This window comes from Lissotriton helveticus, chromosome 5_1 (assembly GCF_964261635.1).
Source record: "Lissotriton helveticus chromosome 5_1, aLisHel1.1, whole genome shotgun sequence".
Taxonomy (NCBI): Eukaryota; Metazoa; Chordata; class Amphibia; order Caudata; family Salamandridae; genus Lissotriton; species Lissotriton helveticus.
The window spans coordinates 682,335,868-682,352,718 of record NC_136065.1 but is presented as its reverse complement, the minus strand read 5'-3'; positions in this window follow the sequence as shown (position 1 = coordinate 682,352,718).

Sequence of the window (16,851 nt, the reverse complement as noted above, 5' to 3'; positions counted from 1 at the left end):
AGGCATACACATCCATGATTGTTTTGCCCTGAATTACAGTGTCATAGTCTGGCCTCGTTATGCTCAATAGATCTTTATTAAGTTTGATAGTATATATGAGGTTAGAGGAACAGCTAATTGAGGTTCTGTGGGTAAAGAGTCCACTACCCTATGAATACACTTAGAGAGAGAATTAGGACTTTGGTCAGACAAGGAGATGGCTGTATGTTTCCTGATTGTGAGGCTTAATACACCCGGGACAGTTTGTTGCATCAATTTCTGCTAAATAAATCTCAGTAATGAAGGTGTTTAAGCAGTATGATCCTGGTAAATTTGATTGACTGTGTGCAAATGCTCACCATTTTTAGAGGTATTTACTGATTGTTAAATCTTGATTAATGTCAAGGATTAAAGTCTTGCATTGGCCACTGAAGATTTTGGTATTTAAATGCAATTATACTCTAATTACAATATTGACGACCAAGCATGAGAAGGTAGCTGCCTTCATGATGATGGAAGCTGTCTTGATAGGAGTCTGTGTAGGTGGGGGATACAGTGGGGTCTCTGAAGTCAAGGGATGAGGCCATATTTCCCTAGCCCTTTGACAAGATATGTGGCTTCCTGGAGAATGATCCTTTATGGTACTAGGTGACTGTCTGAACTATCATCAAACAGTATTGCGCTGGTCCATTTAGGATTTCATTGCGCTTCAGAAAATCAGCCTATGGACGATGCAGCATGACTCCGCAAAGAAGTGAAAACTGAGAGCCATGCTGTCATCTTAGCAGTGTAAATCTTGACGCTGAAGCTGCTTGTGATATGGTCACTGATCTGACACTGAAAGTAGAGGGGTGAATCTGTTGAGCTAAGGATTGTTTGCTGAGTGGTGTCTAATGTTGCTGTTCACATCTCCTAGAGCTGCTGCCTCTGTGTCTCTCTCTCTCTTCCGACTACCTGTGGGTAGAGGCCTATATGCTCTATGCTTTTGCCCATGAAAACTGTCTAAAGAGTCATTGCCTTTTTTCAGAGCTTTCTAAATGAACATGAAATAGAAAAAGAAATGCATGAACTCCCGTAGATGACAAATATGAAAATACTACAGAAACTAAACAAATAAACCAAATTAGCTGTTAGCCCTGCCGTTAAGGTGCAAGAGCGACACAAACCTTAAGTCAGATTTATGAAGCCATGCAAGGCCACTTTGCGGGACCCTGAGTGGTTCCATTAATCTGAAGGAGGGCAACGCAGTGCAAATTGCAACATTGCCTTACCATGCCATGGAAAAGACATTCCATGAGCGTTGCGTGTGTGTTCCCACTTAACTCCCATAGTTTTTGATGCATACCTGAACTGGAAAACCTGGGAATGTACCAAAAAGATACGCCTTCTCAGGAGAGGCATCTCTTCCTGCAAAAAACACAACCCTGCATGCAAAACAGGCACCCTTGAGCCAAGTTGTAATGGTGCCTGCGTTTGTGCTAGGCTGCCACAAGCACACCACCACATGGGAAAAGGCAGGAATGTGCTGTATTGTCTGAAATATGGTGCATCCCTGCCCTTTCACTCGCATGCAGTGCAGCGCAGCAAGGTGACAAGTTCGTAAACAGGTCCCTTAATATGAACACCACTGGGGTGTGTTTAAAAACAGGGGCCTCATGGAGCTCAAAAGACATCTGCACATTTGTATTTTTGCAATGAGGTTAAGAATACTCAGGAGGTGGGAGCATTTCAGTCTGTTCTGCTGGAGAGGGCTGCAGTGGCACCACATAGACAGAAGCATAGGTAGGCCATAAAGTAAGGATCCAATTGTACGTTGGTTGATAAATGCCCAAAAGCTATATGTGAACACTGTTTCAAGGTGTCTAAGGTGTGCACACACACTCCATCATGCCAGCCACATTGTCCTTGGCTCATGCCTGTTGCTGCCTAATGATGCTCGCCAGATGCGTATGCATGGAAAATGAGGCTTTGGTTGGAGGGGTCTGGAGAATAGGCCTCTGGTCTTATCTTAGATTGTCACTTTGAGACAGGGGTTGGATCCACATTTACCACAGCTGGTAAGAAGAGGGGTTAGACGCCACTGCTCTGCACATTAGCAGATGGTTGTTTTAATGTGCTATTCTAATGAATGACCTCTTCCTTAAGTCATCCTTGAGTCTCACAATGCATAAATAAAGAAACAATTTTACTTGAAGAGTACATTCCATGGAACAAAACATCTAGCTGTTTAATCTTTAAAATGATGAGCGCCAGTGCCCAAAGTTCTGCTCAGAAGCAAGCAATTAAAAGTCATTGAACTGAATACCAAGGCTCTGTAGTCCTGGATACACCTCATGCAGCTTTAATCCACTACCAGACAATTCCTGCCTTTTATCTCAGCCTTTCCGGTTCCTGCTTTCTCCCTATGTGATGGTTTTGCTGTCTTTCTTGACCTCTGTCTTTCCGATCTGTGCTTTCCCCTCTCTTGTACTCAGAAAATATCTGATGCGGACAAATAAACACCAGTCTCCAAAAATGACTGACGGTGGTTCCCAATGGCAACCACTGGCTCAAATTAAGCACTGTAAACTTATCTGCAACCTCTCCATGTCCAGCACAAGTACAGGCAGGTTTGAACAAACAAGTATGGTACCAGCCATTCCAACGATGTACTTTCAGCATTGGATGCGCTAACTCACGGCATGGGTAAAACAACAAGCACACTCAGGGGCAAATTTACAAAGAAATCACTTAAAGCAGAGCAGCTTCTAAGCTTGCTGTCTGTACACTGCCTAGGGCCAACACACACACCCTTGCACCAAAGTGCAAAGGTCTGTACGTCATATCAAGCATTGGTTTTGCACTGAAGGGGACATTTCAGTACAAAACACTAAGCTTTGGTATCATTGAACATTTTTATAATTTTGTGTGTGTGCTGTACGGACATTAAGCACACACGCAAAGTTAGATAATGTTGAGAAAATAAAACTTTTGTATCGAGCATGTGCCAATTTTGGGCGTAAATCCCTGTCTACCAATGTTAGTAGATTGGGCTTTGTATCAAAACCCATGGGTTCCTGGATGGGAACACCCATGTACGACCCATGGTACGTCCCTTTGACATAAAGTAGCTCAAAGTGCTACTTTGCATTACTTTGGGATTACCTTCCAATGCAAAGAAGGCTTTGCTCGGGAAAGTAAATTACAAAATCAAAACGTTGTGCTGGGTTTGCATCAAACCAGTGGAAAGTGTTGATACATTTGTCCCCAGTTTTAAATCCTCTTGTTATGCTTTGTAATAGACTGGGGTGTGCTTGAGACCTCCTTTTTTCCAATATCTGGCAGATCATCTATGTAGTCCTATGGAAAGCATTTGCTTCACTTTTTGTGATGGCTGCTGACACAGGGACCACGTGAGCCTGATCGGTAATAGGCTTTTCCCTTGGGATCCACACCTGAAGGGAACACCCCCAGCAACACCCATTGCACGCCCCTTTAATGCAGAAAACTGTGTTTAAGGGGACAATATTTACAAGGGAGAATTAAGCCCCAAAAAGAGGCTTAGTGGTGCCTCGTAAATATGGAGCAGGCTTCTGCGCCATGGAACGTCACAAAAAAGTGACGTTCCGATGGCGCAAGAGGGGCCCCATGTTTCTTATGATAAATCCTGTGACAAAATGTTTGCATTCGCTCTATCGACTAACAGTATGTCATCAAAGTAAGTAGATGTGGAGATAATACAAGTAAGGCTATATATACCTTTGTATACCTACCATGATGATCTAGTGGTGAGCAATATACGGGATGTGATAATTTTGAATGTTTTATGGTTTACTTCAATATAGTGGCATAAACCCCCTCCTCCTGTTGGCGATGGCCTAGGACAGCGGGGTGCAGAGTGAGAGCAGAGAGCAGAGGTTTCAATGTGGCAAGTGAGTAGTCCAAATGGTGAGTGCTGCAGTTTGTCCTGAGGTGGACATATTGTCATCTGTCTGTTCCCATCTGCTTCACCTTCTCAATCAGAGCTTCACGTTAAGAGCTTTGAGCATCATTTGTATGCGTGTGTCAGATCTAAGGAAAGATCTCCAGTTCCGCCCTCCGCTGAGAGCAGTACAGAGCTGTCACATGCAGATAATGATATCCTCAGAGGGACCACTGCACTTACAGTAAATTAGAGAATCAGCCATTATAGTTAACCGAGTGCTGCTTTCCATGCTGTGCTCTTCGTTTGATTTGTCGGTTTTGTAAGGGACTAAACCATCCAAAATGATGTAAATGTGTGTATTCTGTCTATCCGTCTGTCTGCCTATAGCTCTATATAGCAATCTATCAACCTGTTTATTTGTGTGTGTGAGATAAACAACAGAGCACTTTACACAATACAGGCTTAAGAATGGAAACTCTTCAGGGCTGGTGAACTCAACTCATCTCATCTCTCTTATCTCATCAAGCGCCGAGATGCCCCACGGTGATTCGAGCGCTATACAAGAATGCCTAACATAACATAACATCTAACATAATGTAATCTATATAAATGTATCCATTATTTTGTCCTTCGTCATTAACCCCTTGCATGCTGGTGACGAACCCCAGCCGTCACGCTCCGCGGTGCTCGTGTGTGGATGACGGCTGGGGTTCGTCACGGCCCCACCCTGTTCGTTTGTTTACCGCACAGCGGCGGAAACGGGCCAGCATCAAAGGGGTTAAAACACTGCTGTTCTGCAGTAAAGATGGCATCAATCCTTGTGCCAATATTCTCTACTGGATACCTTTGACAACTCACTATGACTTTCACAAGAAAGCTAACTGTTTTGACATGAAATATTACTCACTGGATGTCAGTCTCACACCCAGTGATAAAGTACTAGAGACAAGCAAATTAACGTCAACTGATGTTAATAGAGTCTTGCATTTAGTAATCATCCTCATCATATAACTTTATTTGGTAAATTTAAGACCATCAAAGTACATAGATGACAATCAAGATAAAAGTCAATTTTAAAGTATTAGGATTTACAAAAAAAAGGTTTATCTAAAATCAAAGTAAAAACCTAACATATAGAGGCATTGTATAAAAAGGTGCCCTCGTGAGACATAATGCAATGTTGATTCAAATATATACAATAAAGTCTATTGCCCACAGACTGGATATTGGGGTGAATTACAAGGAATTAAAATGGGATAAAAGGCCCCATGGTCACAAATCATAACACTATTGAAGCATGAAAATCAGGTTCTTAGGGCACTGGTCCGAATGACCTAGCACCATTTCAGAAATGTGGCCACCGCAATTACTACATCTTCTCTAATTTCTACGCACAGTAGCCCAAGTGCAATAAAGTACTGCTGGCATCCCATCAGCGTACATATAGGCAAAATCAATGTTTTCGATGGTCGTGTGTACCTTGAGCAATAGAAGCAAAGATGGGCTGAAGTCTCCTGTGTACTGTAGCACACTGGGCAAGTGTCCCTGCCAGCGGTCATAGGCTGCAATTTTGCAGTGAAGGGCAGAATGGGAAGTGTTCCATACCGTAACTTCAGGAGCAGAGCTCGGTCCCCAGGTGACATTAAAACATCCAATAACAGCTCAAAGGCACTCTGTGGCTTAATATACAGGAAAGAATCAGTCAAGGGGCCAAGGACCCTTCTTTGGAGTTCTGTGTCATTGACCCATTTCCAGTAGGACACTTTCAGAAATTCACGCGATGGTGGTGGAGAATCCTCTGGCCAATATTCGGCCAACTCAAGCGTCGTCAATATATCCTTTATGGAGGTCACCCACTTATTGACATGGAGCTTATCAAGATTGACAATTTGTTTAACACCTTGGCTGCTATGACTTTTCCCCTCCTGTGCTGATTGATTGATAATCCCATTGTTCATGACAAGGTCAGCACGTCATAAGCACAGCTCCAGTGTGCCTCATGACGAGCTGAGCTCGTCATGAGCATGGAAGGGGTTAAAAGACAGATACTATTCAGCAAGAGCAGGCATATGTTTTAGTCTCCACCAAAAAGGAGGGGCTAGTAATCATAATCAGGCTATGAAAACACTACAGGGCATATTATCAAGGACCGGTGTTAAAATTATCGCCGTTTTATCGGCAGGAAACTGCCGATAAAACAGCGATAATGGACTTGATAATACGCCCTTGTTAATTCCCACAGAAGCCCATGTTCTGGTGTTAACATGAGCTTCTATGGGAATTAACAAGGGCGTATTATCAAGCCCATTATCGCCGTTTTATCAGCAGTTTCCTGCCGATAAAACGGGGAAAATTTGAACACCGGTCCTTGATAATATGCCCCTACATTTTAAGAAAAATCTCTTAAATATCGCCCATGTTGCTTCTTAGACTTGGAAGTATGTGAATATTTCATTCCCTCAGAAACATTTCTCCTGTGTTCACCAAAAGCCTTAATGTTTCTTATTCTAGAACAGTCTATATAAACAACAGATTTTTTTCTGAAACAGTTTTTGTTCTGAAATAAATTTCCAGAAGTGCAGAGAGCCGAGTGTTATCATGATCATTTTGCTAGTGAGTAAAAACGTCTTTACTCACACAGTCTTTATGGACTGCTTTCACTCAATTTTCTTTCTGTGGAATTGCAATCACATTTTCACTGAGTGGGAATACATTTCTGGCAGTTTTTTCTACAACTTTTTCCACCGTGGATTTTTAGGGACAAAATCAGGTAAGTGCAGTACCTACTCCAACAGGTCTGGTTTCACTGAAGCGGTTGGCCAGCTTCGCATTATTGACAAAGGAGAGCTGCTGGAACACCTCAAGGAATGATCAGTCAAGTACAGAAAAGATGGGTAAAGGCCTTTCTCAACGGTCAGATGCAAGAAGTGAAAATCCTTCTCATTCTCAGCTTGAATAAATGCCAGTTGTGAATTGGGCTGCATTGAAGGCACTAGCCCACTAGCGTGCAGCCTTAAATCTGTTTTTGGTCTAGGACTATAAGGGGACACTAATCTATCAAATCAGCTACTTTTTATAAGGGATCCTCAGAAGTCCATTAGGAGGCTTCATTTAATATTGCATGTGGTGGTCCATCTTGATATCAACCTGGACTATTGAATTCATGGCTAGCAGACAATGTCTCTTATTAGGCCGAACCTGGGCAGCGCATATGCTGCTCTGGGAGGCACACTGTATTCAGGTTTGGACTTGAATCTCTGCCCACTGTCCGCCCATATTTTTAATTGGCTTTCGTCACTGTCCTTCGTAAACTGTGGCTTTTCATTGGTCAATAGGCTTAGTGGACTCTCCTTAGTACTGCCTTTGTCTCATCTTGTAACCTCCTATAAGGACTGGTCCTCTTACGTGTGTTGTTACTCAGTAGGCTTTAATTACAGCCTCCAAGCACTATTTCGTAATATTATTTTTACCTGCCTGCTGTTGCAGGCAAGACACACTCTCTCCTAAAGCTTTAATGTTGTTTTTATAGCACATCATGCCACAGTGGAGCAGCGCCTTTAGTTTATTTGTGGGGCAGAATGCGGCAAAATGTTTTTTTTCTTTTATTCACTTTAATTTTTATTTACAAGCGACCCAGTGCCGCTCTTTCACATCAATGGAGGCCATGCCCCTTTCTTTAGATGAGCCGTGTCTAAAGAAAGGTCCACAGTCACTATTCAAGTGAAACCACAGCATGGGCCGCTTTTACAAAAAAAAGCCTTGACAAACAAATGCTTTTTTTTGGTAAAGCGCCCCATACTGCGCTTTCCTTTTAATGGTGGCCGCGACCCTTTCTTTAGACGTGGCTAAGTCTAAAGATAGGGGTGCGGCCGCCATTAAAGTAAAAGCGCCGCATGGGGCGCTTTTACTAAAAATAATATTTGCAATGCAATAGGTCTGGTATTTCCAAGACTTTAAGCTATTATCATTTACAATGTCAATAGCTCAAACTGTAGTAAGTGTGAGACCTATTGCACTGCAATGCTTGTTTTGGTTTCTGGGCTCTGGATCACTGACTTCAAGGCTCTCTGGTTCACTCAAAATGTAATATGGTAGTAGGCTTCTAGCTCCCTCAGAGCCTGGCTTCAAAGATCTCAGCTAGTAAGTGGGTAGAAATCTGCTGAATACTGTCTGTCGTTCACACCCTGCATGAAGAAGCTAAGTTCTGGCGGCCGTAGGCTCAGATTGTATGGTTATTTAGAAAGGCCCTGAAGACCCGTCTTTTTGCGCACGCATACTTGTAGTTTGATCTGCCATTTTTTGATTCATTTTGTTAGGCGCCTTGATACCTTAGGGTTTTAGTTGCGCGATATAAATTATTTTCAAATCAATCAAATAAAATCAACAATAGCATGGAGTTCTCTCTCCTTTGCACCCAAGGACATCACAAATCGCAGCACCCTTAGCCTCTGGAGAACGTACTACAGCAGAAAGACACCAATTGCTACCACCACTACAAATGTCCACAACTCTCCCATTTCCATTGCTTAGGGGCTAACCTACTCATGCTCTAAATGCTCCTCCTTTTGTGTATGAAACAAACATCAGAATGACTCTGATGCGCACAAACATCTTCCAGATGCAAAAATGCTTTCCCAGTTAAGTAGTCAAGTGTGAAACTGGGACACCAGAGTTGAAATCCCATTTTCCATTCCCAATCAAACGGTGACATAATAAGCATCGAGGCCATTCTATGGAAACCCCATGGAGCATCAAGCACTTTATTCCCAGAGCAATCTTCAAAAGATTTATGAATCGCAGTAATTCTTCTTTTTCGCTTCGCCTCATTTCACTTATCTAGCAAAATGGACAGTGCTAATAAATGGGGTAATGGTGGTTACCAGTTAGTATATTGAGCAATGAATATTGCCTGTTTTCAATGCCAACAGGAAAGTTGTACTGAGGTGGGACATGGATCTTTGCAAGTAGTGAAGCTCCCCGTATCTTTTGGCGTATGTAATGGTCCCAAGACATTCAGTGGTGGAGCAGGGGTATATGGCCAGTGCAAGAAAGAAATAAGCACCAGCAAATTATATAGCTCTGGTGTTGGCTGCCAGCCTTTTGGCTTTGTCACTGATTGTTTTGTTTGTCATGGTTTTTGCTAAACATTTTTGTTGAGGGAGATGCTGGCACATCAACAATAAAAAAATGAAAACATTTGCTAAAGGCACAAATATTTTTTGGACTTAAAATCCACACATTGATATAGTCATCCCTAGCACTGAAGGGAACTACTTTGTGCATGCATGTGCTCCTTGTAAAAGAGCAGAATGCCAGCATTCACAATCAAAATGCCAATGGTTGCAGTGGACGCCCATTGCCATATGCAGCAAGCTGTAGTGGGCAGAATAAAAAATGGATTGACACAGAAACATGAATGAATGAAAAAGACTGGCTGAAAACACCTATTAGCAAGCAGTGGCGGCTGGTGATATTTGAAAGTGGTGAGGCGTAAAATTATTGTCGTATTGCACTATGGCGCGCAAGCGTAGCGTGCGCCCGAACAGCCTACGGGGGGTCCTGGGTGGTTCTCATCCCCCCCCCCGAGAAAGTGGAGTGAAAAGAGAATGGCAGACTGAATAAAGGATTGCTGTAGAGAAAGAGGTAGCAACAGAGGAGGAAGGTAGTAAGAGGCAAGTTAGGAGGAACCAACAAGGAGAAAGAAGGGAGGTGGAGAGGTGAGGCCGTGAATAAATGTTAGGCAAATTGAGAGGTTAGCTTGTGAAGGGGGTGGGGTACAAAGATGAGCGTGAGTGAGGTGAGGAAGAGAGAGAAAGGAGATGGAGGTGGTGAGTGAAAGTGTGGGGAATGAAGGGTGGCGAGAGGTGAGGTAAAGTGAGATGAAAAAAGGAGTGTTAAAGGAAATGAAGAGGGTGAGAGAGATGTGAGGGGTGCTATAGAGATGTGAGACAGACAGAGGTGAGCTAGGAGTGGGAACATCAAGATATAGAGGGCGTGGGTTAGAATACATGAGGCAAAGAAAGGACAGAGGTGTGAGACAGAGATCGGTAAGGGCATTCCGTAAATAAGCCCCTAAGTCTCTAGGGGCAAAAGTCAGTGAAATATCCCACTTGCATAAAATATATTTTGTGGATTTCTAGTTTTTTTTTAAATAACTCATATGGTGGGCTAAATAAACCATGAATTGTATATTTGAATGACCGCCCTTCTTAAAGCCCACTTACATACATTTATCCAATTCAGATTACTGTGCCCTTCATCAAGAGCTGTAAACATTTAACATTTCAAATTCAGTTACTGTATATAGTCCAGATAAACAATGAAAAGCTTGAAATATCATAGGGCTTCACACGTGCAAAACTCGGGCTAATTTGAGCAAGTGCACACACATATTTCTTCATAAATTACAAAATAGTCTTCACATGGCCTTTATAAAGGTGCACCTGTCATCCTTTTATTGGACACCTGCCTATATTTTTCCTTCTCTTGAAGGAAGCTATTGATCTCCAGTTTGAAAATGATTATTTCTTGCTGGCAAGTTTACTCGAGTGTTTCGAGTAACTGAAAACAGAACAAAACAAAACTGCCTCAGCAGTAAGGGGTCACACATCAGCAATAGAGCGTCTCTACCCACGAGCCCACCCCCATTAAGCTAAGGCTCTCTGTTTCTGGGGTAGCCAAGAGGTGAAATCGGGATGACTAAAGGGAGTCAAATTCCCGCCGCTTTGTTGTGCAGAACTGGGAAATCGCCCATTCACACCTACCCTTCAGCCACAGGTGGGGAAATAGAAACGCTCACCTACACTTCCAAAGGATGGGGGTGTTACGTGGAGGATGGGGCACTGACGGGGCCGTTTCCTCTTAAAGATTATTCACTAAGATTATACCAGTGGAACAAAAAATTCACTCTGGTGTATTGCCAAGTCTGACAGCATCAATATACATGTTGATGAGAACACAGTCCTGTATTTAAAAAATAATTTCTAAAAATTAAACTCACAATCTGCTGGTTTTTGTTCCATAAATCATGTAATATCACCGCCACCGAGCTCTGATTTTTCCTGCCAATGCGGCGCAGCAGGTCTCCGGGCTGGGGAGCGGGGAGCAGGAAGCAGGCAGTCGCGGCTCGCGTGGGAGGGGGGGGGGGTGGCCCCGCAGGGTTGGGTGGCAGGGAATTAAATATATTATAAATATAAAAGAAAAGGAAAACTTACCTCAGCCGGTCCGCGCCACCTCTGCTGCTCCCCTTGGCGCCTTGTTCACGAACGGCCCTGGAGTGGCCCCTCTCAGCCAATCAAGGCTTAGGCCACGGCTAATTTTCGCCCGCAGCACGCCCATTAGGAGGCCGAGGGGCTCCTAATGGGCATGCGCAAACAAGGGAAAACACAAGTGCGCATGAGTGGGCACGGTGCGAAAATTAGCCCTCTGTCCCCACTCATGCGCACTTGTGTTGTTCTGCTGCCCCTGGTGACAGCCATGTCAGTCAACATGACGCCCTTTGTGGGCGGTCCGACATCATGCTGACTAGTTCTCCCTAGGCATCTTTGAACTTAAGTAAACTGATTCAATTTACTTAAGTTCAAAAGCAAAGGGAGCTGCGGGCGGGGGGGCTACGTCCCCACGCCCCAATGGACGCACCGCGCCTGTTAGCAAGTATATTGCATATATAACTTTATTAAAATCAAATGGTCGAGGAAGAAGCAAGCATTGGCAAAAGTGATAGGTCTGGCATTGGTTGCAAGCCTTTTGGCTTTCCCAGAGCTTTTTTATCATGATTTTTGTAAACCGTTATTTTTGGAGGAATTGCTGGATGGAACCATGAAAATATAAAAAAGAAAACATTTGCTTAAACCGAAAACATTTTTGGGGTCAATAAGCACATACTGTTACAATACTAAGGTAACAAGTTTGTGTGTGGATGTGCTCCTTTGAAAGAGCAGAATCCTATCATTCACAGTGAAGTTAGCAAATGCCTGAAGTTGGCTGACCTATGTCTGCATGCTGTTTGCTGCAGTGGGTGGAAGAAACATATGAATAACCCAGCAATAAACCAATGGACAGAGAAGGTTGGCTGAAAGCCCTTACCAGTAAGCGTATTAAATATATAATTTCCGCAAAATCAAACGGCCTTGGCTAATGTCAGATCTAAAAATGGTCGCTCTGCTCCTTCGTTATACTGTAAAAAAACAACCATAATTAGGGTGCAGTGGGTCTCTGTTAGACCTGACATGCGTGGCGTGGTTTTCCCCCTAACTTTTCACCTTCAACCCACCTGTTTGCCTACGTTGTTTTTGCTGACTTAGAGGATTATGCACACTATCCCACTGCTTACCAGTGCTAAGGTGCTTGTGCCCTCTCCTTTAAACATGGTAGAATTGGAATGTGGAATGTGGAAGACCGCACAAGCCATGATCTGTTCTTTAGCGACCCCTTACCTCCCCCATAGATCACTGCGATCTAGTACAGCTTTCCTGGCTACTAGGAACAAAATCAAACGTACCAGATGGGGCGGCCGATCTTTCTCCTGGAACGCCGCCAAGGCTTGGAATTCCTTGCCTACTACTCTTCGCAGCGAATCTAACCTTCTGAAATTCCGGAAGGAACTTAAAACTTTTCTTTTTATCTAACCTTGGTCTTTCCACCTATACTAGTCAGACAATACTCAGCGCTACGAGGCCTCCGGGTTGTTTGCGCTTAACAAAACACAATTAATAATAATAATAATAATAATAATACTTAATGTACTTGTAAGTCCCTAGTAAAGGTGGCACTGCCTGTGCCCAGTTCTGCAGATTAAATGCTACTGATGACCTTCAGCACTATTGTGCCAGCCACTTAAGTAGCACTTTAAACATGACTCAGGTCTGCCATTGTAGCCTGTAGGTGCAGTTTTAAACTGCCATTTCAACCTTATAAAAATAAACCTTTTGCCAGGCAAAATCTTCTTTTTTGAGACATGTACGTCACCCCTAAGGTAGGCCCTGGGCAGCTGAGAGGGCATGTGTGCAGTGTATTTAAAAGGTTGGACATGTATTTTTTTGTTTTACATGTCCTGATAGTGAAAAACGTATTTACTACTGTAAGGCCAATCTCTCTCATAGGCTACCATTGGAGTTACCGTTTCACATCCCATAAGTGGGAATTTCCAAAAGACCAGTTCATGTTTGTTGTCTTTGAAATTATTATGAAAAAGCTATCTCATGGAGAGGTCAGATTTTTAGTTACAATCCTGAAAATTACACTTTTAGAAAGTTTACATTTTCCTGCCTTAACCATTCAGTGCCTGTAGCCTGTTGCTGTGTGACATGACTAGGTGTATTTGGCAGTTGCGCTATGTGTATTCCACCTAGACAGCCACACACAATAGCGAGCTTAGGTGTGCCTGGATGGGCCGTCACTGGCAGGAGGGGAGGGTGGAGCTGGGCACAGCCCTACTAACACATGAATAGGCTGCATCTTGCCTCCACACAAGGGACTGCATACCCCCTGTAGATAGTCTGGAGCCAGGACAGGGCAGGCAGGATGCATGGGGACTTAAAAAAGAAGCCTCTAAGAACTTCTACTAGTTCAAAGGAAGTCCCAGGTATAAATATTGGACCCCAGACACCAACTTTCAGTACACTTCTGGGCCTATGGATACTGATCCAGGAAGGACTGCTGAAAGACCTGCCACTTTGCTGGACTGCTATCCTGAAGGACTGCTGCTCTGCTATGCTGGCCAGCTGTCTACTAACCTCTTGCCAGCACCTGTACTCAGCCATCTGTGAGTCCGAACTTGCCAATTGGTGCCCCCGCAGTCCTGGATCCTTGGAAGTAGGCCTGAAGGTGCCCGCCAGTTCATCTGTGGACCCAGCAGAACCGATGCAACTCCTCTGCAGTGTGGCACATCTCCAGCAGAACTGGTGCATCGCCCTTGCTGTTCAACACCTCACCCTTCAACATATTGCTTTTGCTGTTCGATGCATCTCCTTTGGAACTGATGCATCGTCTCTTATGCAAGAGTTCTGCTGATGCAAGGACTCCTCATTGACCCGTAGCCCACTTCAGAACCACTGCTGGTGCGAAACCTTCCTGGTGCAGGCCCTCACATCACAAATCCCTAGTCGATGGCAGCCTCAACGATGACACAGGTTCTTGCAACGCAGCCTTACAGCTCTTCAGAACTTACGCATTGCTTTGACTGCGAAATGCAACCTCAACTTCAGATTTCGCAGCACAAGCCCTCATTGACAAGATTCTTGATGACGATGCAGGTCCTTGCATTGCAGGTTCACTTATCATTGGAACTGATGCATGTCCTGGGCTGTGCAATGCATCCTCAGCGCAGGACCGAAAAATGAGCCACAAACCAGGATTTAAGATACTATTGATCAGCAGGTCTAACTGGATCCCTGTAGCTGGCCGGCGCCCTATTGTGGTCAACCAGAACTTGTGACTTTGTCCTGGTCTGGCGCAACCATATACCCACAGTTGGCGCTTTGCGCTTGTTGATGCTATTTATACTAACAATCTTTAAAATTGCAAATCTCTGGATCTACTGATTGTTTTTGTCATTTTGGCTTTTTTTACTTATTAAAAATGTCTCTCATTTTTTAATCTGGTGTGGGATCCTTTTTGTGTGGTGTTTTCCCTTTATTACTGTTGCACACATACTTTACACATTATCCCTGAATTAAGCATGTCTGCTCTGTGACACTCTACCAGGGGTTTGAGCACAGGTTAATTTGAGGTTTGCTTGCGCCTTATCCTGGCAGGTATTTTGGTTGCTCTTGACCAGGGCTCGCACCTCAGTCAACCAGTAATCAAACTCTGCCACTTGTATTGCTGTAAAAGACAACCATAATTGAAGTGCAGTGGGCCCAAATGGCACTGCACCAACTTTACTGTTGACAGCTGCGCCTCCGAAATGAATCAAGGCCTTAAATGTCTAAAGAACTTTGCAGCAGCAACACAGAGGGTAGCTTTCATTTCAACAAAGAGGGTCATTGAAGGCGGATGGGGGAGTCATGCCTGGAAATCCAATTAAGATTTTTTTTCTTCTAATCAATCATGATGCGAGGCCACGTAATGTCTGCCTTAAAGTGCAGAGTGCTCTTTAAACATGCATTAGCCCTTCCGCAGTCCAAGGGTTGTCAGGGGGAGGAAGTCCAGCGAGATGGTGGAAGTGAAGAGAGCATGCAAGGAGAAGCAGTAGAGGACCCAGGAGGCGGATCAATAGTGCAAACAGCACCATGGGGTACCACAACTAAGCAGTGGTGCTCAAGCCCATCTAGTCGCAAGTCAGTAGCACACCACTTATTGTGCTCAAAATTAAGGACAAGCGCTCATGCTATTTCTTTATTTTTTGATTGATTCAGATGCTCCGTCCATCACCACCCCCTTTTGTACCGCATGCTATTTCTTTAGGCGCTGCTCTGGGCTTAAAGCGGCATCAGGGCTCTGGTGCTTTGCAACCACGAACCTCTATATTACTTCATATTGAGCAGTAGTTTTTTGTAAGAACTATAGTTATCAGTCAATTAAATTGGTCCTCATTTTAACAACTTTAGAAGCAGGACCAGCCTTTAGGATCTGCGAGCTGGGCCCATGACCAAGGCGTCAGCTTTCAGAGGGGCACACGGAGCAGTCGCCATTCAGGCATTCCATGCAACAGCGTTCCTCACTTGGCTCCTGTGAATCTATTTAAGATTCTTTCATTCGTGTTTTCTACATGTCGTAGGTGCCATTTTAACACGCTCTAAACCTTCCCCCACCCCCTTCTATCTATCTCTCACGCCTTGCCTCTGTGCACCAACAATCCCGCCAAACAACCTCCTATCAGCATGACAGAGCTGAGTTGTCTCCTACAAGCAGCAAGAATGAGTCAATTTAATTGTAGAGGGGATGTCTTTATCTAGATTGACAAAAAACTGCTAATGATACTGCAGGGTAATGTATTTTTGTTTTTGTTGTTGCAGTTTTATAAAGGTCAAATCTGACCCAAAGGTATTGGAGCACTTCACTTGAGCACCTGTTACATCACACAGTCACATTCATTTTTAAGGTTGTTGAGCTGATGGTTGTACTCCTAACATGGTTCCCCAGTTCTTCTGGTCAGAATTCCGAAACCTCTCCCACATTATTAACTTGTAAAGCGCCCGAATCCCCCCCAAAGGGGTATCTCCGCGCTATGGAGGTGCTGCAGTTAAGGCAGATTAGAAGCAGGTATTTTAAAAAAGCTCAGTTTTAAGGAGCTTTCTAAATAGAAGGTATTCTGGGCATTTCTGGAAATGAAAGTGGAGCTGTTTTTCAGTAAAGAATGCTTTCCCACCCTAGCGGGATTTCTTAAAACGCTGGACAAGGAGCAAGGATTTGGCTCCTGAGCGTAGAGGTCTAAGTGGCTGGTATTGAGTACGTTTTTCTGCTAGATAGCCAGGACCTTTACCGTTTAGTGCTTTGTGCACAATGCAACATATCTTTAAATTCAACCCGCTTGCTTATTGGAAGCCAGTGCAAACATTGTAATAGAGGGAAAGGAGCTGTTCTGGCAGGAGAGTTTGAGACAAGGCGAGCAGCGGTGTTTTGAACTACCTGAAGTCTACTTAGAGAGGACTCACTAGCTGAAATCAAGAGAGCATACAGTAGTCTAGGCAGCTTATCACCAGTGCCTGGATGAGTGTTTTTCATACGGTTAGGAGGAGAAAGGGAAATACCCTGCATAGGAGGCTTTACATATGGAAGCATGAGCCCACGGTGGTTGTAACTTGCTCTTTCATTGTGCGTTTCTGGTCCAGCCATATGCTTAGGTTCTTGACCACAGTCTTAGGGACCGGGGTGTCGCCTAATTCAGGTGGCTACCATTCTGGGGGACCAGAGCAGAGGAGCTTCTCCGAATAGCATGATCTCAGTTTTCTAAGCATTTAGCTGCAAGAAATTATTCCTCATCCAGGTAGCGATGACAGTCAATCCATCAGAGAAATCAGTCTGAG